This window comes from Bacillus rossius, chromosome 1 (assembly GCF_032445375.1).
Source record: "Bacillus rossius redtenbacheri isolate Brsri chromosome 1, Brsri_v3, whole genome shotgun sequence".
Classification (NCBI taxonomy): Eukaryota; Metazoa; Arthropoda; class Insecta; order Phasmatodea; family Bacillidae; genus Bacillus; species Bacillus rossius.
The window spans coordinates 310964468-310987374 of NC_086330.1; the positions used below are offsets into that span (position 1 = coordinate 310964468).

Genomic DNA, 22907 nt, shown 5'->3' on the forward strand with positions numbered 1-22907 from the left:
ATAAATGCAATCAAATTAAAAATTCCGTGAGTGGGCATATCATAATCAATGGACACAGGAAGTTGTACCTAATGCCGATATATGGCAGTTAATTTTAATGCTGTGCTCGTCGCCAACTAAGCCCGCATGTAACTCTGTTAGCTATCTGAACTCAGTAGGTGTGTTTACCAAGTCATGCACTGTTCCTCCGATGATTATTTACAGTTCCACTTATGTGTGTGTACAGAGAAAATGCAAAGTACTTTGGTATATATTATCATGGCAATATGTGAATTTGTGAAGATTGCCTTCTCAGTTTTAAATTCTAAAGTACACATTCGTGCGTGGTCGCCAGAGTAATAGGAAATATTTCGGTTACTCTAATATTTGAAACACTCGCAATCATGCGTTTAAAATTGACTTATACTTGTTTCTACTCATGTCTTCAATAGAATCTAAGAATTAATCAATGGATTTTTTATATCTAAAAATAATATTATTAACTCTATTGGAAATGTCAATACATATTGCCTCAATTTAAATGCTAACACCGGATTCAACCTCAGAGCTGAAAGCTAAGAATTACGAATTACGAGTTTGGAAAGTATGCGAAAGTAGGCAAAAGTATGCAAAAGTATGAGAAAGTGTGTAAAATTTTACAAAAGTATTTGAAATATATGAAATCATACGCTGTTGCTGCCATCAGTAACCACGCGCCATCGAGCAATATTCGTGTATCGCAACATCGAGCAATCACTCACCGGCAATATCTCTCTCTCTTTCCCCCCTCCACGGCAGCGTTAGAAAGTAACGCAAACTTTAAACGCAAAAATCGTGTAAGAAGTTAATTTTAAACACTTCAATAACTTACATAAGCGTTTCGATTAATATTTACTTCCTTTGTCATTGGTTGAGTACCAACTTAATTTTAAATAATAAAGTAAAAGTATTGTTGTTATGGGTGTTAAAAATTAGTCGCGTTGACAAGTATCATCATTGAAATCTTTACAAGTGGGGCAACATCTTTGATTGAAGTGTTTTGCTGTTGAAACTTTAGCAGCGTAATCTTTATATTTTACAAATGTGTTGGTTTACGATATTGAGCTGTAAATTAACCTTGCGAAATAAAATATTTCGAAGCAAATATGACGTCTTTTTTTGTTTCAAATTAGAAGTTTTCCTGTATATTACTTATGTAAAATACATTAATTCAAGTAAAATAAGTTTATTGATGATGCTATGTTAACAACAGTTTACAGAAGACGTTTTGTGTTATATCATTTTTGTGACATGTGGACCATCATTGACACCTCAGGTTACAGCAATCATTTGCACAATAATTTGAGTAGTTGGCAGGCGGGAGATAATATTTTGTCTAAGTTCCGCCACTACCTAATGATTTGTCAGAGTTGAGACACGGGATTGAAGAGGCTATTGCTTACATTATTCTGGACCTGTTAACCAAAGTGTGGGAAGAATTGGACTTTAGGTTGGATGTGTGCCGTATAACTAAAGGTGCACATATTTAACATTTGTAAGAATAACTAGGTTAGTTTACCTACAATTTTATGTACGATTTTTTGCAAATAATCTAAATAAAACTTTAATGATAATGTACCATTGAAACTGGGTCATTCTTTTATGAACACCGTATATTTCTCGTGGCTATTTCTAAAATCAAAATTTTATGTTAAGTCAATTAAAATTTAAATGCGTGATCTCAGTCTACACTTTTTAGGTATAGTATTTTGTTCGTAATGGATGTGACTGTATTGTGTATAATTCAGGTGCTGGAAGAAACTCACCAGAGATGCCATTACGTCACGGGTTCTCATCGCCGCGAGTTATCTCCCGCACCCTGGCCCATCACGACTCTATGCCTTCCTCCGGGCTGAGTTCGACCCCGGCCTGACTCAGCCTTACTGGGCTTCTGTGTCCCAGAGGTCACTGCGAACAGGTTTCATATTACTTAGAGACACACTAGCGCCAAAATTTTACACCAAGCCCTCCTAACTGTGACTTAACAATATCCTTTTTTTTAATTAAAATAATCACTATCGTACATACTCAAACTGTCGCCACTCTGCCCTAAATATTCTGAAGTCACAGTGATATATATTGATATATATGTTATGTCCTGAACAGCCTTAACAGAAATGTCCCAGTTTCATTTAACAGACGAAGGCATGTCATAGTTACTAAAAATATTGCAGAGACGCGAGCAATGAACGAATAATAAGATCTTTTTTTGATTTGCTCTATATTTTAACCGAAAGAATATTACTGTACAACGGTTTCCCTCCATTTGCGATATTCTCATCTATACTAATATTATAAAACTGAAGAGTTTGTTTGTTTGTTTGTTTGAACGCGCTAATCTCAGGAACCACTGGTCCGATTTGAAAAATTATTTCATTGTTGGATAGTACATTTATCGAGGAAGGCTATAGGCTATATTATATTATCAATAACATTAGGGATCATTACTAAAAGTCCAATTTAGAATCAAATGTGTTGGAGGGGGTTAGATACAACATGCAGTACACGTACGAAGTGTGTGTTGAAAATGCCGCAGGCGCTAGAAGTTTATTTCCTATTGCCTATTAACATTGTTGCCACGCACTAGATGCCTTATCATTCTTAATTTTCCCATACTAGTAAAAAAACACCCGTGTGATATTAACAACGAAGCAATCAGTACCCTCATAAGTGTTCAATTAGTATTTAAATACTTTTTATCACTTTAAATCGCAAACCTAAACTATTTTTTCTCTGTGTGCGTTTAATTTGTTTTTTTTCTTTTACTAGAATTATTTTTATTATTTTTAATTAATTTTCATTTTTCGGACCATCAATAATTTTCCTCTCCCGTTACAATTCTGACAAGGACTTGTGTGTGTGTGTATATATATATATATATATATATATATATATATATATATATATATATAATATTATAAAATTCTCGTGTCACAGTGTTAGTTACCATACTCCTCCGAAACGGCTTGACCGATATTAGTGAAATTTTGTATGCATATTCAGTGGTCTGAGAATCGGCTACTATCTATTTTTCATACCCCTAAGTGATAAGGGTTGTCAACCCCTAACATTATTTATTTTTATTTTTTGGACAAAAATTTTTATTTTATTTTTCTTATAATGTGGCATTATAAATTAATACAACACTAAATTTTCACCCTTCTATCACCAACCCCTAATTTTTAATAGAATTTTATATTTTTCAACCCCGGTCGATAGCTGATCAATTAACACTTGATCAACCTTCCCCGCCTACAGAGAGCTCATTATCTGGATTAACACATAAACCACATATTAATATGAAATTCCATCCCTAAGGGAGTGTAAAAGTGATATTTTCATTTTATAACAGAAAAAATCATAGGTCATAGACATACAAATAGTGAGTGAGTGTCATTTCTCTATGTCTGCCACATGATCATACACATAGTAAGGTCTGGTAAATTCATATTTTTCTCCTTGGTGAGACCTGCCCGCTTAGTGGAGCTCGCAGCAGCTAGCAAAATAAAGGCGCTCAAACAGTTTTCTTCTTAACTTCGTTAATAGATAGAGTTAGTTGCCTTGAATTAAACGCACCATCGTTTGATGCGTTTGTCATGTCATTAATTTTCGTTTGTTTGTGCCGTATGCGTTCCTATATACCATTCATCCGATTGCGATGAAATTTTGGTGAGTTGTTATGCGCATGCCCGTGAAGGTTTCTGAGACGGTATAACTATTTTGCAATAGTTGGAGTACAAATCGTTTCAAAAAATGTGTTTATTTCAAGTGCGCACGCATGACACAATTTATTTAAATATAAAAGAGAGACAGAGATAGAGTGATATATATAGAGTGAGATAGAGAGAGACAGAGAGATAAGATGAGATAGAGCGAGGTATAGAGAATGAATTGGGTTAGATAAAGAGATATATAGATGTATAGAGATATATAGAAGAGATAGAGATAGTGGGAGTTATATATATGTATATATAAAGAGATACTTACACAGATATATATGTAGATAGAGATAAATATTTATTTAGAGAGATGGATAGATGATTTGTATACCTATGTGTAACTACTTGAAACATATTACAAAACAAAACTGAATGAGGCATTGCAATGCATGCCGAGAATTAGCTAGATAATGGAATCATTTCAATATTAGTAATCTCTTATTTTTAAGCTTTTTTCTATAGTGATTTATAGAGTCTAGACTACATACAGACCACCAAAATTTAGATATATACAGGTAAATAACTATACACTGGCAGAACAACGTCTGTCGGGATCTGAAAGTGATATAAATTATTTTGCACACTTGACATTCTAATTAAGTAGACAATTACTAACTACGTCTGATTTCGAAAAAGGTCCCCTTCACCCTGTGTTCAGCCTGGGCAACGCCGGGTACTGCAGCTAGTGTATATATATATATATATATATATATATATATATATATATATATATAAGCGAAATACCACTCACTGACTCACTCATCACGAGATCTCTAAAACTATACACCCGATTGACTTGAAATTTAGCATAGTTACTCATTTTGTGATGTAGACGCTCACTAAGAACGGATTCTGCGGAAATCCGATCCCAAGGGGAGTTTCGGGGGCGTAATATATCAAAATTTCCAGTTTTTGGTAGGACTGTTGCTTTTATAATACTTCATTCGTCTCTATGGCAACGACTATTTCATTGTTAGTGCAGTCCTCATCACCGTTAAAATTTTGCGGGTACTTTAAATATCAAAATTTGCCCTTTTTTTCAAGTATATATATTTTACAGACTTGAAACTTCACAGTAATGTTCCTTATGTTACGCAGGATGATATTTTCCGAAAATTAGATCCCATGGGTGGTTAAAACCAGGCAACAGTGTGTACTTTGTCTGCATTAGAACAGGATTTTGCATTGTTCATGCCTTCTGCGTCTCCATGGCAACGGGCATCGCGCGGCAGTGGCGTACCCACAAGGAGCATGTATAATGAGCGGCGCAAGAGTGATCTGCCTGTAGACTGCCGTAGCGAAGTACGGGTACATCAGTTGTACGTTGCGTGCACGAGTTGGGAACCATCGGTGCTATTCATTTTCTCTCCGGTACATTATACAGCATTGTAATAAATTTTCACTGAATCTTTTTTTTATTTACCATTACTGTAAATGGGAGATGTGGCTTAATTTGTTTCCATTAGTATAGCCGTGCGAAGCTGGGTCGGGCAGCTAGTTAATTATAATACACCATGAACAAAAAACCTAAAGACCACCCCCCCCCCCCGCCCCCCTAAAATTATGTTATGATACAAAAATGATAGTTCCTAAAAGTTAAAAGGCTTCTGTTGGTTTTTTTTATATGATCTTTATAAAATACGACATCTTCGGGGCGCTCGAGCTTGTGGTACTTCCTTGCCTCCTGGCGACGAACCCCGTCCGCCCCGCCCTCTCGCGTGACACGCTGACTCGGCAGCGAACCAGGCGCCTCCCCGCGATCCCCCGGAGCAGACGACCCGCCCCCGGCCCTCGCAGCGCTGGTGCGGCCATGAGGAGCGGCGGACTGCTCCTGCTGCTAGTCGCCCTCCGAGCTAGCTCCGGGGCACACCGCCCGACCCCTCGGCGGACAAGCCGCGACTCCTTCAGTCGCAGCTCAGCTTCGTCCGACGTCACACGCCCGAGGCGGCCGAGCCCGCTGAACGGGCCGCCATCAGTACCACACATTTTGTTCGCTTAGTTTTATTTCATTCGATAGATGCTTCAAATAAGTTTTCCGGGTAAATTATTAAGGGGACTAAATTAAAAAAACATCTAATTATTGGGCCGGAGGAGTTTCCCTTCTCCCCGTCCCAACCCCCCTGGTTGCGGCCTATGTGTTTTACTGTGTTTTCAAAAGATAAATATTTATCATCTCAAAAAGTTCCCATATTTATGTCACTTAAACTGCAAAATGATCTCACGAACACAATGGTACAGGTGACGTATTATTACAGTTAACGCTTCATAAATTGGTCTTAGCTTTATAATGAGCAGCTGTCTTGTTTTTAAAAAGTACATATTGTAAAACATTTTATCATGATATTTTCTGTATATGTGTATACATTTCAAATATATTAGAGAAAATTATCAAAATATTGCTCTGTGACATTATTTCAAGGGCAAAGTATTAAATGCCGTTCTTGTTGGGAGAGACATTTAAGTCCCCTGGCCAGTGTATAACCATGGGTTCTTTCGTGCTGCGTTTAAATCTTTTTTCGGCCTCATTTTTTATTGCGAACAGCCGAGGCGGCCCTCCCCCCCCCCCCTCTCCCCCAGTTGCTGAGGCCTGTTGCTGCGTCTTGGCCGCGATCCAAGTGTTTTATCAACTTCCCCCCCCCCTCTTCCTCGTCGAGCTAAGTGGCTGCTCACTTGTTGCTTCTACGAGCACATGCGGCGCCATCTTGTTCTGCGCTCCTTTCCCATCCTTCCTCTCGCCGTGAGACCACATTTGTCTTACAGGAGCTTCTCGTGTGTCGTCTTCATTTCACTTCCGTCAACCTGCTTCTTTGCGAGCTTTGGTTTGCTCTCCGCATGACTTGTACTGAAGAGAAACAGGAGTTTCCCAGTAAGGTGTGCCCAGGCTGTGTTTCTTCTCTAACAACTAACCTTATACACAGACCCAATAATACACAATACAATACCATATTTTCCTGTTCGTTGGCATTTTAGTCAGAAGCTACACGAAATGTTTCCTACCCTAAAATTCATTTTAGGAAAAAAAAAATTTAAAATAATCTTGAAAAGTTTAATTAAATAAAGAGTATTGATTTAAAATTAATTATTTGTCACTAGAAGAGATAATATAATTCTGAATTATATAAATTATATAAAAAAATTACGGTAACTTATAAATAAAGTATTGATAAGTTACTTACCAAGTGTTTTTTTTGTACAAATGTTCCAAAAATGCTTACGTAACCATTGCCTTCTTGCGACAGCCTTGCAGGCATTTTGTTTTTGCTTTGGGAGAATACCTGTCATATAACCTCCCTTCTGGAAGTAAATATATTCGTGTGTTATTAATATTAAGTATGGAAAAAGTATCGTATTAACGTTTTGCATTTCAACCACAAGGCCGCAACCCCGAAATGATACATGTGTATGACTATGATAAGTGTGGCAATATGGGTACAGTGAATGAGTGAAGTCAAGTCTGTGTTGGAAAGTTTGCACAGTAAGTCGTAAACTATGTTTCATTTTGTAAACATGATGTGATTTATGAATACTTAATTTGAATACTTAATGTGAATACTTAATTTGAGTTATGTAATGTCCCTAGCTACATCGAGATGTGTTGTCATAAAGTTCATGTCAAAATACATAGTGAATGTCAATTATAATTTGTTTGGTTCTTATGGTTCAAAAATGCTGACCAACGATTAACTAAAATTACTTCATTAATTCATGTAGCTTTAAATAACTTAAAATACGTAATAAAAATATGATAAATAGTTTAAATTCTTTATAAACTTTAAGTTTACTTACTTAAATATGATGGTAGCCCATTTATGGACATATTGTGTTATTGTTTGTAATAAAACAAAAGTATTTTTAACCAATATTTGCCAAAATTCGTTTCATTGATTAAAAAATATTGAAAAGAACGTAATCCCCTATAGTTTTCAGCTCCATAACCGCCTCGTTCCTCTTGCGTGTGTGTGAGCAATATGTAGAATGTACGTGCGTACTAATATTCCAGGAAAATTTTATATTTAGTATAGGGCGTTTAAACACCACACTTATAAATTTAATCTGTAGCTAACCGCAGGTGATATTTACCACTTTTTTTAAATAGTCATAATAAAGCATGCAAGTTTACTGTTTTCTTTGTTAACACATATTTATTTATTTATTTTTAATATTACGATTGGTAGGCTCAGGAAAATTGAGTATAAGCATTAAGCCTCGCAATACTGCTGTAAATTTTTTATACTCTAAATAAATGGCTAAATTGGTGAATGGCTTATAAAATATGCAAGTTTAAAAACATTTTAACGACATCATTAAAAAAGTAGTATTTGAACAACCTTTGCTAACATATATTCTCGTTATTTATAATCTTTGTTGCAATTTGTAGTATTAGGTTGGTTTTTCCGGGGACTGATTCGCGGTTCTGAAGCTGTGTCCACCCGCCATATTGGATTATGACGTCACAGCGGATATCTTAGATAGTCTTGACATTTGACCTTGAATTCAAAATTTGTCAAAAAAGACTCAAAATTTAACAAATTTGGCCCAAACATTTTTTAAAATGACACAAAATCTCCAGTTTTTAGGAATAAATTTCCGCCAAGAAATCTAAAAAAAAAAATCTGAAAAATAAAAATGTCCCTGTTTAGAGGAAAAAATACTCTTTACTCGGTAAAGTTTTCCATTTTGTCCCTTAAATATGACGATGGCTTGAAAATTCCTAAAAAATAGCTTAAAGTCCTTATCGATAAGTCGCCCTAAGCCGCTTAGGTCATGATCTTGATCATTAGGATTATGTCATGGCTGCCATGTGTTATTATTAAAGTAGAAAATCAAGATTTTTTTTAAATCATAAAAACATATTTTATTACAATCTTAATACAATTTTAATAATAAATAAGAGTTTTAAAAAACTAAAAAACACGCTTTTATAGAAAATACAACTAAAAAATAGAAAATAAATTTTAATAAATTCAATTTAAAAATAGTGTAAAATAAAAAAAAAGTATTTTATTTAAAAAAACCGGGGGGTGCATGGTGTCAATAGTTATAATTATTTTACTGACTGATATGAGTAGAAGGATTATCATTTTGATAATATCTTAAAAAGCACCCCACGCTTTTTTTAAATAAAATACATTTTTTTATTTTACACTATTTTTAAATTAAATTTATTAAAATTTATTTTCTATTTTTTAGTTGTATTTTCTATAAAAGTGTGTTTTTTAGTTTTTTTAAACTCTTATTTATTTTTTACTTTTTAGTTTTGTTTATTTATAAAAGCGTGTTTTTTAAATTTTTTTTAACTGTTATTTGTTCTAATCTACTATTAATTCCGTGATAACTATAAGTAACTGTAATTATTTTACAAATTATTAATGTGTACAGCTGTATTGATAGTCAAATCTCGATTTTAGAAGCCATTCAAAAATTTTAACGTTATCAATATATACAGTGTGACTTAATGGTATAAGGTTATTGACGAACAAGTGATATCGACCAGTCTTACATACTGTACGAAATTTATGCTGTGAAGCAGGAAAGGATGGGAGTTACTGATAATTATTACGTGAAGCGTTCCACATTTACGTAACAGTAATTTTGGGAAGGATAAGGATTGATAAAGGATGAGGAAATGACCTGCTCAATGAGAGTGTATACAATATGTGAGAAAAATTCGGATATACCGGACTGGGATTCGAACCCAGAGCCTTCCGATGACATGTCGGCTGCTCTACCGTCGGGCGCTCAATGTACGATAAATATGATACAAATGGCCCCACGCCTTTTTCACAATAATACTAGTATTTTTCATTCATTATTGTTTTAAGCTTATTTTAAAAATTATTTCCTCAATTTCTTCCAGGTAAAAATACTTAAACTGTAAGTTTTGCTCTCTATCCAAATATATTTCTGATAAATCATTTGTCAAACTTATCCATATTTTCCGTGTTTGATGTCTTTTATTTAACGAGTTACTGACCTTGGCATAGTTTGGAGTATTTGTAGCTGCTTGGTGTAGATTTGCAGGTTGGTGTTCGAGTGGAATTTCAAAAATCTGCACATCAGGTGTAGCTATTGAGGTTATGCATAATGGTGTTTGGTTTCCCATCTGCTGTTGGTTTCACAGCAAAATCAAACTTAAATTTTTCCATGTTTCGTGAAATATTTGCAGAAAATGTTCTTTTATAATAATATTTCACTCTTGGTTAATTGGTAAATTGAAACAAAGACGTAATTGTGTTTCTCTATTTAACAAAAGAAACAACATTTAAAGCCCTTATTTCCGGTTTTTTCCTTCATATTTTTACAAATATAGATAATATTCTCTTCAAGAAAGTATATTGCTCACAATAAACATAACCCATTATCACTTTTCATTTAATTAAATGTCACAATATTTAGTAGGCTTTGTTTATATCGCGCCAAAGACAAACTGAAAGAAAAGAGTTCGCACATTGTAAAGAAAAACATTTTGCTCATGTGCGAACTCTTTCTTGTGAAATTATATAAATTGACAAAAATCTTATTTTGCAAATTGAATAATGGAATAATCTTATCAAATTAGTGTATTGTCATCGGTCCTCTATAAATCTACAAAGTTTGAATGAAATCTAGCCGTTTAAAGTGGGTCAAAATCGCACCCAAAAAAGTCGGTTACAAACATACAAACATACATACAAACATACAAACAAACATACAGTTGAAGCTAATATAAAGCGTGTAAAAAGCACTGACGTATTGGAGTCCTCGGTTCGAACCCAGTAAGGGCAAAAAATAGTGACGGTTCCTTCCTCTACAGACTGACCTTTTGCGACTAATATCGAGTAATATATTACATCAGCCATTACGACGACACAACAGTCATTACGGGCGACTTTGACCTTAACCCATGACTTTAACCTTGACATTTGACATTAACATCTGACATTGACCTTTAACCAAGACTTTTGACCTTGACGTATACTAAGAAGTAGAAATTTGACTTTTGGCCTTAACCTCGTCCGCCATTTTGGATTTCGTCATCTTGAATCCACCATCCTTAAATTTAGTTTTCAACTCACGATCATTGCAGTTTTAGTTATGGTAATACCTTCCGCCATTTTGGATTATTACATCAAGGCAGCAATCTTATTTCCATCTGCTGGAGGCCACCATCTTAAATGACATCACAGATTTTTTTTAGATTCTGACATCACGTCTGCTATTTCTTTTTTTGTCTGCTTGGGGTCACCAAATTATATGACGTCAAAACAACATTTTTCGATTCTAACATCACGTCTGCAATTTTTTTCCCGCCATTTTGAGTAATGATGTCATGTACGCCATCTTGAAAATCCGTAATTATTACCCAAATAATTGAAAATTTTGAATTTATAAAAAATTATTCAATTACCATTTTAATAAATTTTTTATCAAAAACTCACATCATGGATCCTCGGTTAAAACCCGGTAAGGACAAAAAATGGCTACTAACTCCTTCCTCCATGGAGGCTACCAGCACTGAACTCCCACCACTAAATCCAAGGCATATATTACTTTAACTGTTATAACGTCATGGCATACATCTTGGATCCGCCATCTTATTTTCGTCTGCTAATGTTCGCTGCCTTAATATTAGTTTATTATTTACCCGCTAGAATACAGTGGTAGTATTTATGACAAGACAATCAACTACTGTCACGGTTGACATCTTGTCAGCCATTTTAGTCGCCATGTGGTTTTCGTCTGCTAGAGTTTGCTGCCTACATATTAGTTCATTGTTTACCTGCTGAAGTGCAGTAGTAGTATTTATTACCATACAGTCAATATTTTTTACATCCACCATTGGCCGAGCATCTTGGCCACCATCTTGAAAATCAGTAATTATTAACCTTTAAATTAGGAAATATTTAAACAATAATTCAAAAATTTACTCATTAATTCCTTCATCGAATTCTGTCCTTGATTCTACACTTGACTGATGCAAAAATTTATTTTAGGTAAAACAACTATTAATAAAAATCAATTCAATTTGATGTTTCGCCATAAATACAGTACAAAAAATATAAAGAATAAACAATTTTTTAACCATTAAAATGTATTATGTAAAATAATTTCTAGTACCAGAATACAATACAAATTTTAGTAATCTAATACACATTTAACGAAAAGGGCGCATTTTTGGACGAACATTCTTCTCGGTAGGATATAATCGCTAGGATACGTTTACTAAAATACTAAAGGATACGATAGGATCAAGCTCTCAACTATCTCCATCTACACGTGGCTCATACTGAACGTGGCTACAACTGCACCGATTGCTTCAACTGAATTTTTATCCAACTGGGTACAATAGCTCCAACCGCTTCAACTACTCCAACTGTCTACAATAGCTCCAACCGATCCAATTGATCCAACTGGCTACAATAGCTTCAATTGCTCCAATGGCTTCAATTGCTTAGAATGCTCAAACTGGCTACAAAAGCTCCACTTCTTCAAATGCTCCAAAGGATACAATAACTCCAATTAGCTACAATAGCTCCAACTGCTTCAATTACATCCAACTGTGTACAATATATCTAACTGCTGAAATTGCTCAATCGCTCCAACTGTATACAATAGCTCCTAATGCTCAAATTGCTCCAACTGGTGACAATAGCTTTGTCTACAATACCTCTAACTGACTCCAACTGCTCCATTTTGCCATCAGAATATAATATCTAAAACTGCTTCAATCGCTCAAACTGCTGCAATCTCTAGAACTGGCTACAATAAATCAAACATCTCCAATTGTTCCAACTGGCTACAATAGCGCCAACTGCGCCAGTTGCTCGATCTGCTCCAGTTGCTAAACTGCCCCAATTGCTCCAACTGCTCAAATTGCTCCAACTGCGCCAATTGCTCCAACTGCTCAAACTAATCCAACTGCTCCACCTGTTCCAACTTCTACAATATCACCACCTGGCTACAATATCTAAAACTGCTTTAATTGTTCCAACTGGCTACAATGTTTTAATTGCTAAAATAGCTCAAACAGCTCCAATAGATCAAAATGCTCCAATTCCATTAAACTGGCTGCAAATTCTAAAACCGCTCCAACTGCTACAATAGCTCCAACTGGCTACATTAGCTCCAACTGCTTCAATTGCTCCAATCTGCTACAATATCTCCAATTGCTCCAATCTGCTACAATATCTTCAATTGCTCCAATTTTTTTAAAATCATTTGGCTGCAATTGCTCCAATTGTTCTAACTGCTCCAATTGTTCCAACTGCTCAAATTATTTCAACTGCTACAATTGCTTCAACTGCATTTGGCTCAAATTGTTCCAACTGCACTTGGTGCCAACTCCACTTGGCTCCAACTGCTCCATTTTCTCCAACATCAATTGTCTCCAACTGATTTCATATGTATTCTGTTAGAACTTGCTCTTATTGCTGGAATGAATTTATTATTACTCTCAATTTTGTTAATCATTGGTGAAGATTTTTAAATGTGTAAAATAGAATTAGTATTACGAAAACTCAGTCTTAGACATTAGAGTACGAGAAATAAAACAGTTATTTTTGAAATCTAAAATATAATTATTTTTCACTCTTATACACATGCGGGTAAAAGAAGGCATTATTGTATGTAACCAGCTTCTCTCAGTTTTTTGAGTAAGAAGACTGTGTGAATAGTTTCCTGAACTAAGCCAAGTAAGTAGAAGTGTTAACCTGTCGACAATGTCTTCCTATGTCGTGTAATGAATCTCTTCTGCTGCTGTAATATTCCTTACAGGTATGTTATTAATATTTTTAAGATGTCTGTGGTCTTCTGTTTTAACGCCGCGCCGACCTCATAGTCTTTTTTAAAGCGTCATCGTCCCTTTGGCCATCACAAGCTTGATCAGAATAATTTATTCTAACGCGACGTTTCCATCGTTTCTGTCTCAGCTCTTCACCAAAGTTATCGATATTGTGAGCTTCAGGTGCTTTATCACAGTCTAATATCTTGTAATTTTCAGGTTATTCATCACAGTATTGGAACTTGTCAGTTTCAGGTCGTTCTAAATTGTTCTCATTTTTACAGGGACAAATATAATTCAGGGTAATTATTTTTCATTTCCAATGAAGATGCTACTTCCTTCATAAGTTTTCAATTCCAAATCAGTAATGAGATCTGGAATAGATTTGCTAGCATCATCATTTTCACACTCTTAGAGATTCTATTAGTTTAATATTTTATCCTCATTCCACTTCCTTGATGTAGTATATTTGTCCTCGTTGTCATTGTTCAGTTTGGTTGTACAAATATTTCTATGTTTATTCAAGGAATATCTTCGAACAAAGGATATCTGACACTGGTTTTTGGCAAGGACGTAAAATACAAACAGTCCACTCAAGATCTGTAGCATTTTTTTCTCACGGTAAATTCCTTGCTGCATAACTACAACGGTGACCTTTCGATACAGCTGTGGGCAATAATCCAGAATCCAAATCAGCTTCGGCATATGTGGTCAGATGCATACTGAGAGTTCTAAATACAAACAGATGCTTAAATATAAATTTCATTAATTTATCAGCGAGAGATAACTTTCATTTTGAAATATTCATGGCATATTAGTTCTGCGTTTCAAAAAAGATATGTCGCCAAATGTTTTGTTGAGGTAAATATAATTTATTTTCTACGTGGGATGCGAGATGTTCTCTCACGGTCGCAAGTGAAAGAGGGCTTCGCTAGATCTCAAGGTGAAGGGGAATCGTCTTACAGTATAGTGTTTCTCAGCTTTAATTAATATATAAATTGTCTGAGTAATAAACTTTTAAATTACATCTTATTGAAATATTATTACTTTTAATTTGTTTATAGGAATTCACCAGCTAAACGAAACTCTAAATACAATTGCATGTTACATATCAAAATAAAATGTATGGAAGGATTTTATTCTTAGGAATCACCAGAAGTACGTGGAGAACACCAACAGCAGTCTTTCCAGAAAAAACCAGAAGCACTCAGAGAATACTAACAAAATATTGTCAGGGTTAGTCAGGAACACACGGAGAAAACCAACGAAGTCTTGCAAAATCCAGTTTAAAGAATACTTTATAAATATGCACTTTAAACATATTTAATATAATAATATGTTTAGCATATCTATATAAATTTTTGTATGATAATATTTTTGACTAATATATGTATACTAAGCACATTATTAAATATGATATGCTTTTATTTAATATATATTAATCCACTAAATATTACATTAATTTAAATGAATTTAGAAGAACTCAGAGGGGAAATTTATTCAAGGTAATAACATTACTTTTTGTTAGAAAAATAATTTCTATTAAGTACAAACAGTTTCTCCCAATGTGTCAGTCAATGTTTCCTGTGAAAGATCGCGAGAAAAAAAAGTTCAAAACCGTGTATCGTGAATTGAGTTGGTATTCCCCGAAAGGGACGCAGAGCCGTTTGAATAAAAGAGAAACCTTTACGTCATTTTAAATGTCGAACAATGAGCTGCAGCAATTGCCAAGCTATATAAAAAAAAAAGAGCTGACATATAACTTTGAAATTTTCCTCGGCTTTCTCTCTACAAACAAAAAATTTTTGTAAACTCCATGCGCTATCAACCTGCATGACATTTGGCCCGGACAATGACTCCTCGGCAGCAACGCCAGGCAGAACCAGGGCGCTGGTCCTGTAGAAGCGGCGCTACGTGTTGCGTCTTGCTGCCGACCATTAGATCAATTATGTATGGCAATGCGTGCGCCGGACGCTAGAATGTTCTCTAGCGCAAAGCATTTGCGCCGCAGCACAGCAGCTCGCCAAAATGTTGCTAAAATAATATTTTAAAAAATTAAAAAATACAAGAGAATGAGTCATTCACATTTCTTAAGTGGCAACACTAGTTGCAAGTAAAATTTTGTCAAGAATTTTCACTTTTCAAAAGAAAAAATGCAGGTATTTCAGATATAAGAAAATGCTCAGCAAAAAATTCCATCAGTAATTTGCACGTGAGAAAAAAAAACATGAGCTAGTCTTTCAGTAGTCGCTAGTGATGTGTAAACATATAACAATAGTAAACAGCAAATCCATTTTTTTCTCACGTTGCAATTAAAATTATAATACGAAACTGGGGACACAAAATTTAACGCAGAATTCGTTAAAATAATGCAGAGCCTGATAAATATACAAAAAGTATGAATTTTAGGGAAAAACCGTAAAATGTTTCCCCTTTTAAAACCTAACTATTGTTACGTCTGTAACGTACTGCATAGATGTTTGTGTAAGAAATTTGGGTGTGAACCGAGCTTTGCCGCCTGGTGGCGGTCCACCCGCCTTTTAATATCGTTCGCGCGGGCCCGCCGCCGCCGTCACGTTCAGAAGTTGGCTGCCTGAGTTGGGCCTGATGTCATCACCTCGTGACCATGTGGCGACTGCAGTAAGGAAAATTCCAGAAAGAAATGTTCGTTACAAGGCTTGCTGGTGTAAATAGGAGGAGAGTGTGCCTACTGCCTGGACACCAGCTGCTGCAGCGACGCCGTCTTGGAGAAGCTGGCTTCACACAGCACCGACTGCCGTCCGACCGCTGCCAAGGAACATGACGCTGCGTCGAGAATTCCGCTGGACATAACCTTTCTTCGTCTGGTAAGATAAAAATTTTATTTGCAACACGGGCTTATCCCTTCTTCGCCGAGGACGAGTGTAGAACCTGGAGCGAATACATGGATATCGAAGAGGTAACGAGTAACGTCAGTGTGGGAGTCGTGTTAGCTACGCCTACAAGGGACATGTGCAGTATGACTGAATGTTGGAACCTTGGTAACAAATAAGCCTGGGAAACAGAGTCGGAATTTCGTAAGTAGTGAAGTTTGTCGCTACAGGACTCTGTGACGTTTACTATAATTATAATCTACATGTACGTCGTTATCGAAATAAATAACATTAAAGTTTAAGGCAGTCATTTAAATAAAGTTCGGCAGACTTGAGGTACGGGCAGCTAAAATATTTTATTATGCTCTATACGACCAGACTAGTGAACAAAGGACAGGATCGCTACTCTAAGAGTTATTTTTGTTGCTATACTGAACACGAGCGTCCTGAACAGTGTTATTTACGTCGTATAGTGGGAGATTGTGCGGTCGCGAGTTTGCTCGCCATCCCGAAGATCGTCGAACGAGTCGTCAGCCGAGATCCGGAGCGAGGACTGGCGGTGTCCGCCTCGGCACGCATCAGGGGCGAGCGGGGCGGAGACAGCGAGACCATCGCTGCACGAGTTCAGGCGACCGAGGGCTCCAGTCGCTGCGAGGACTCGCTAACAAGTCCCGCGTGTGACGTCAGAATCGAAGTAGAGTGACTTCGTATTTAGACGCAGTATTTCGAGCGCGTGTATGCTTAAAGTCATATATGCCATGAGGGAAAGATTTATAAATTATTGATAACATTATTAGTGCTCAAATTAGATAGATAATCTTCCACTAATAAACGTTCAATTTAAGAATAATTTTCTCAGATTGCAAGAAATAAAATGAGAGTCATTTTGTAATATTGTTTGTAAGGGATTGACTTTGTGGGAAATAATAACACAGCTCGGTCTGTCAAATAATATGTTTAGATGGTTATGAATTAATTGCAGTCGTAGTTTTTTTTTAATGATAATCTTTGTCTAACGTCCAGTTGAACTGAAATATAATATTGTGTGGCCTTTGTTTTGGTGTCAGAATATTGTTTGTAACATTTTAAGTAAAGGCCTTTTAAAATAAGTATTGTAAAACCTTAATATTGCCAGTGTGTAATTTCATATTATTTTATTTTCCTAGAGCGTCAGACGTTTATTAGTACAACTGTACTCCAAATACCAAGATGTAGGAACCATAGAACATGTACAGTGTTTATGTTTGTCAAAGAAATCTTGAAAATAAAGCAGTATTTACGCTTCTTAGCACTTGTCTCGCTAGTGTTGCACCTCCCGGGATACGGAATTGAGCAAGACTACAATTCTGCTCGCCGAACAACAGGACTATCGAACGCGTCGCATGTAAATGTCTCAACGCTGAACATTTGTGTCATTTCCCCCTAGACCGGTATTAGCACTCTCTATAGTATTAAAGTTACATTACTTTAGGTGCTTTGAGGGTGAAATTTAATGAAGAATACCGTATAATAACTTTGAGCGTGATAAATATACGAAAACATTTATTATGCACCAGAAATGCAATGAAATAAGCGCGCATTACACAACAGAAATTTGACATGTTAAAAGTCCAATACGAATGCATGCAAGAAACTGCTATAGCCACGAGGCGAAGTCGAGATGTCGGACCCACTTTGGACAACATGCACCCGTGCATGTTTCGTGAACATCGGGGGATATACTATGCGTATTGGTGAGCCAAAGTTACTTTATAGTAGTGAAATTATCCTGGAATACATTTTGTATACTTGAATATTCATAACAAAATATAACAGCAACCATGAAAATACCTTTAATTTACTAGCCAAGAAAATTGTGTTGGGACGAACATTGCGTCAAAGATAGGCCTATTTAAAAAAAAATTGGTTCTCTAAATTATTACGAACAAGTGCGTTATCTTTCAATATTTTTTTCAAAATAAAAGCTGCAGACTAACAGATACATTAAAACAGAATTAATCTTAAACATTTTTTAACACTTTTTATAGCTATAAGTATATGTATGTATAATTACTTTTTCTTAAACGACAGAAATGAGTCCGTAAATAATTCCTACAAACAAACCTTAACCTTATTCTGCTCCTTCAACATTTAATATTTAACAAAAAAAATTTAAAGCCCGGCTTTGGACTTTATTTTCGACAAGGAATATAATTAAAATACTGTCCAGCTTGTTGAAATTCATTTAACAGTTAATATATAAAGTTTCCGCGCAAGTTATAAGTTAAACTTCTATATAATTAATCAAATATTAACCTGAAACATTTTAAAATATATATTGTACCACTAAGTAAGTGTTTGTGTATTTGCTTTTGCCTAAACGACTTAAATCAATATGTAAATTCTTACAACAAATAAACCTGAACCCTATTGAGCTGATGGAACATTATTATATAATATTATTTTGTTATAATGTCATTAAAAAGTTTTAAAAAAAGTGTTCCCGCTAACTAAATTTGAGCATAGTCCCTCAAACTTACAAAGCTACGCTACCAAAGTCGTTAGGAAATAGTAAGGGGAATATGTTATAATATTGTAATGGCAGTTTTATTAGGTATTTTAAAAATTCAGATTACTTTTTACTTTGAATATTTTAGTTTACAAAATATATTCCAGGGTAGTTTCGCTATCATAAAGTTTCATTTGGCACACCAATACGATTAATATGTCCCCTAATTTTTACTAAAGTGACTATATGCGTGTTTATGTATCTACACGTAGGCCCACCGTTGTGTCACATTTGCGTTCTTCGACTTTGCTGAACATCACAGATGCCAGTGTCGTTGTTTGAAACACACTTGGCGTGTTTCGTTGGACATGGAAGTCCTTGCTAAGAGGTTATGTTGAAAGACGTCACTTGGAACAATTATTGTGATTCCATAAAAAGTTGTGATAGGAAATGTTGAAAAAATGTTATTTACTTTAACTGCATTAGCATTTCATTGGCTTAGAAACAATTACAATAATGTTTCAACTGTTGAACTTAAGTTTTTTTAGTTTTGTTGTGTACCAAAACGGTTGCATAGCTATCAGTTGTTTTGCTCCTTAATCTCCGAACTGTGAGTGGTCTTAAAAATAAGTTTTTTTGTCTGATGTTGTTAAATGGAGGCGATTTTTTCGATGTGTGAACATCTTAGCTCCGGTAAACGGCATTTAGTAGGAGTAATTTCGTGAAAATGGAGCGGAAGTCGATGAACGGAAGTGTGTAAAGAAAATTGTGGATTCACATGTAGCAACATTACCGGTAAATAGAAACTTTCGTAAATATTAGGGAACATACCAAACATACCAAACATATTGGTGTGCCACATGTAACTTTATGATAGTGAAACTACCCTGAAATATATTTTGTAAACAAAATAGTCACAGTAAAAAGTAATCTTACGTTTTAAAATACATATGAAAACTGACATTACAAATTATAATGTATATTCTCCTTTTTAATTCCCAGCAGGCATAGTAGCACAACGGTAAAACGCGCGCTTGTTAACATAACGGGGCGTGGTTTAAATCTCGGCAGATGATTTTATTGATTTTTTTAAATAGCATTATACTTATTATACAGTAATGTTAAATCAGCTCAATTAGGTTCAGGTTTGTTTGTAGGAAGTAGTTACAGACTAATTTCATTCGTTTAAGCAAAAACAAAAAATGCAAACATATACTTAGTGTTATAATATATGTTTTCAAATGTTTCAGGTTAATATTTTAGTACTTCCATATAAGTATAACTTCTGACGTGTGCGGAAACTTTATGGTATTAATTTTTTATTGATTTTTAACTAAATTGACAGTATTTTAATAGTATATTTCAAGTCGTTTTCGCTTTTATCGGAGCTGTTTCTAATATTTTAAAATTTCCAGTTGTTTCGTGCTTCTATCTGCGCGTGATGATGGCAAGCAGTGTTTACGATTAATGTAGCGAATTCTAGGGGTTGGCGCTGAAAGTACGTGTGTGATTCACGTCCAGAATTATTTTTGATTGAAGAGCAAATCTTTTTATTATCGGTATATTTATTATGCTCTGCATTATTTCGAAGTATTCTACGTTAAATTAAATGTCCGAGTTTCGTGTTATAAATTTATTTGCCAAATGAACAACATGGGAACACATGAATCTGCTCGTAACCAAGTTATATGTCTACACATCGTTGGCGAATACTGGAAGACTCGAAAACTCTTTTTTTTTTTTTGGTTCGTCTTTACTGTCTTGTTTATAATCACTAATACTAAAATCGATTGAACCTTATAGTTGCTACCTATGAGTGATAACGTTCTGAAGCCGTTAATATCACAATCAAGAAGGATGATACTATCAACTGCAGTTACTTCCCGGCATTCCTTAAAATAATTACTACGCAGCAACTGAAATTTGTTGTTAATGGCACGTAACGCCCATGAATATTAAAAATGTTCTTTATTTTATTAGAGGAATCGGTAGATACAATTCCTAGTATGAATAAAACAGCACACTGTTTAATGCATCGTCGAGGTTGTAATTAACATCGAAGTTATAAAACCCTGTATCATAAGAAGACAGCGGACATCACTGAAAAATTAAAAGTGTTTTAATCATATGAGTTTGTGTACAGGAGGAGGATTTCGACGGGGAGTCTACACGTTGACTGATTCGGTTTATTTTAAAGCTTCCCACTCACTTATATGAAATGTCATCAAAGTCGGTTATATGTGGGTACAAACACACATACACTTAAACACATACATACACTTAAACACATACATACACTTAAACACATACATACACTAGACAGGAAAGAAATGGTTTTGCCTTTCATCCGTAAGAAGAAATGCTGAGAATAATATACCAAAAATTAAAACTGCCATTTATTGCTACTTCAATTTTTAGATTTTATATTGTATTATTACTATTTTATTGACTTGAAAAATTTAATAGCGGATAGTTTGTACTTACACATTTCAAAATTTAAAGAAATGCACGATATATGACTATATGTTTTAAAAATGTATGTTATTTATCGGTTATGCTGGTTAAATACTTATTTAAGTAACTACTACTTTAAATATAAAAACTAATTATTTTAGCGTATTTTTTAAAAGGAAAACACGCTAATGAGATCGTCTTCCTGTCTGTACGTCTGTCTTTAGCTCATGTTTTTGCAAAAAAAATTATATATATTGTGTAAACAATATAAGTTCTGTATTCAAGTGGTTCATGCTATAAATGTAACAGGGCAACACCTATAGTTTTCTTAAGGCACTCTCATTACAATTGTCTTGTTATATGTGCTCATGTTTGGTTTTAAGAATTTGAGCAGCCGAAAAATTTCTGTAATTGTGAAATTTCGTTTCAAAGAAAACATACCTAATTTCTAAGAAAAGATGTTATATAAAAGGAATGTGATAATAACCACCCGAACAAAGTGAATCAGTTATGTAACTGACAGTGGCAGAGAATTGGATCCGACTGTCGGTAAGTTTATAGGTTATGTGAACTAATATTTATATCGATGGTGTATAATACTACGTAATACCATCTAACTTCAAATCACAATGTTTTCAGGAAACATAATATATAAAACTATGTAATAAAAATATTTTTGCACTACAGCCATTTACATTGTTGAAATATTGCTTTGCTAAACATTAAATATTTTAAAAATGGATTTGCTTTAATTCTAAAATATAATTTTGTTTCAATGTAATATTATCATTACTTTTAGCTTCAATCATTAGTACTGGTACACGAATATGTTGCAGATGTAAGAAGCTGTATTTCAAGAGGATTCCGGAATAAGAGCAGCTTTATATATTTAGTAAGTTTCTTAAATTACAAAGCATGAATGAGCAAAACGTAAATCTTGTAGGATGTTTGTCTGCTTCTCGACACTACATCCCAGCTTGCAACTTATAACTGTGATGACTTACACTGCGTGGCACTTACACTAGGCGAACAATTCGGTCATTTCGCATAAACCATACCATGTTTCGGAGTAACAGCAGGGATAAGGAACTAAACATTACTACTGTACACTCATTAACAGATTGATACGAAAAAAATAATTGAATATACCCTTTGCGTGAATATTATGTCTTAACAGTTGCACCGTCCAAGCAGCAGAATCAGTACATGAATCTTGTTCGCACAGAATAATTTTTGAGTTCAAGAAATGGTGGCCCAAATTTTACTAGCGAACCTGTTTTTTCCGACAATTATTGGAATTCTGTAGACAGAGACAGTAAAGTCAGATGCTTGGTAACAACCTTCATGATCTTTCACCACAGTGTACAGTTTGAAAGGAAAATTTTAATGCAGCGAGTCCATTCATAATTTTGTGAAATATCAATTTTCTCTGTGACGTTCACCAAACAGAGATCCAAAGTTACCCGAAGAAAAAGCATACAGCGCAGTGGCATGAATGCGATCAATGCTGAAAATCTACAGGATATTGGAAAACAGGTAAGATACATTCCTGAAGTACACAAAGAATTCTACGAACATGTAGCAAACTAGCCTTCCACAAATATCACTGCAGATAA

The 22907-nt window shown here is 34.9% G+C and overlaps 1 long non-coding RNA gene across 1 annotated transcript in view; it reads right to left on the reverse strand.

Moving 5' to 3' along the window:
• Positions 1–1559: 1559 nt before the first annotated feature.
• LOC134530219 (uncharacterized) overlaps positions 1560–22907 on the reverse strand; it is a 77285-nt gene continuing 55937 nt past the window's right edge. The window contains exon 4 of the long non-coding RNA XR_010074792.1: positions 1560–1926. This is a non-coding gene — a long non-coding RNA (uncharacterized LOC134530219). The remainder of the gene's footprint in view (positions 1927–22907) is intronic.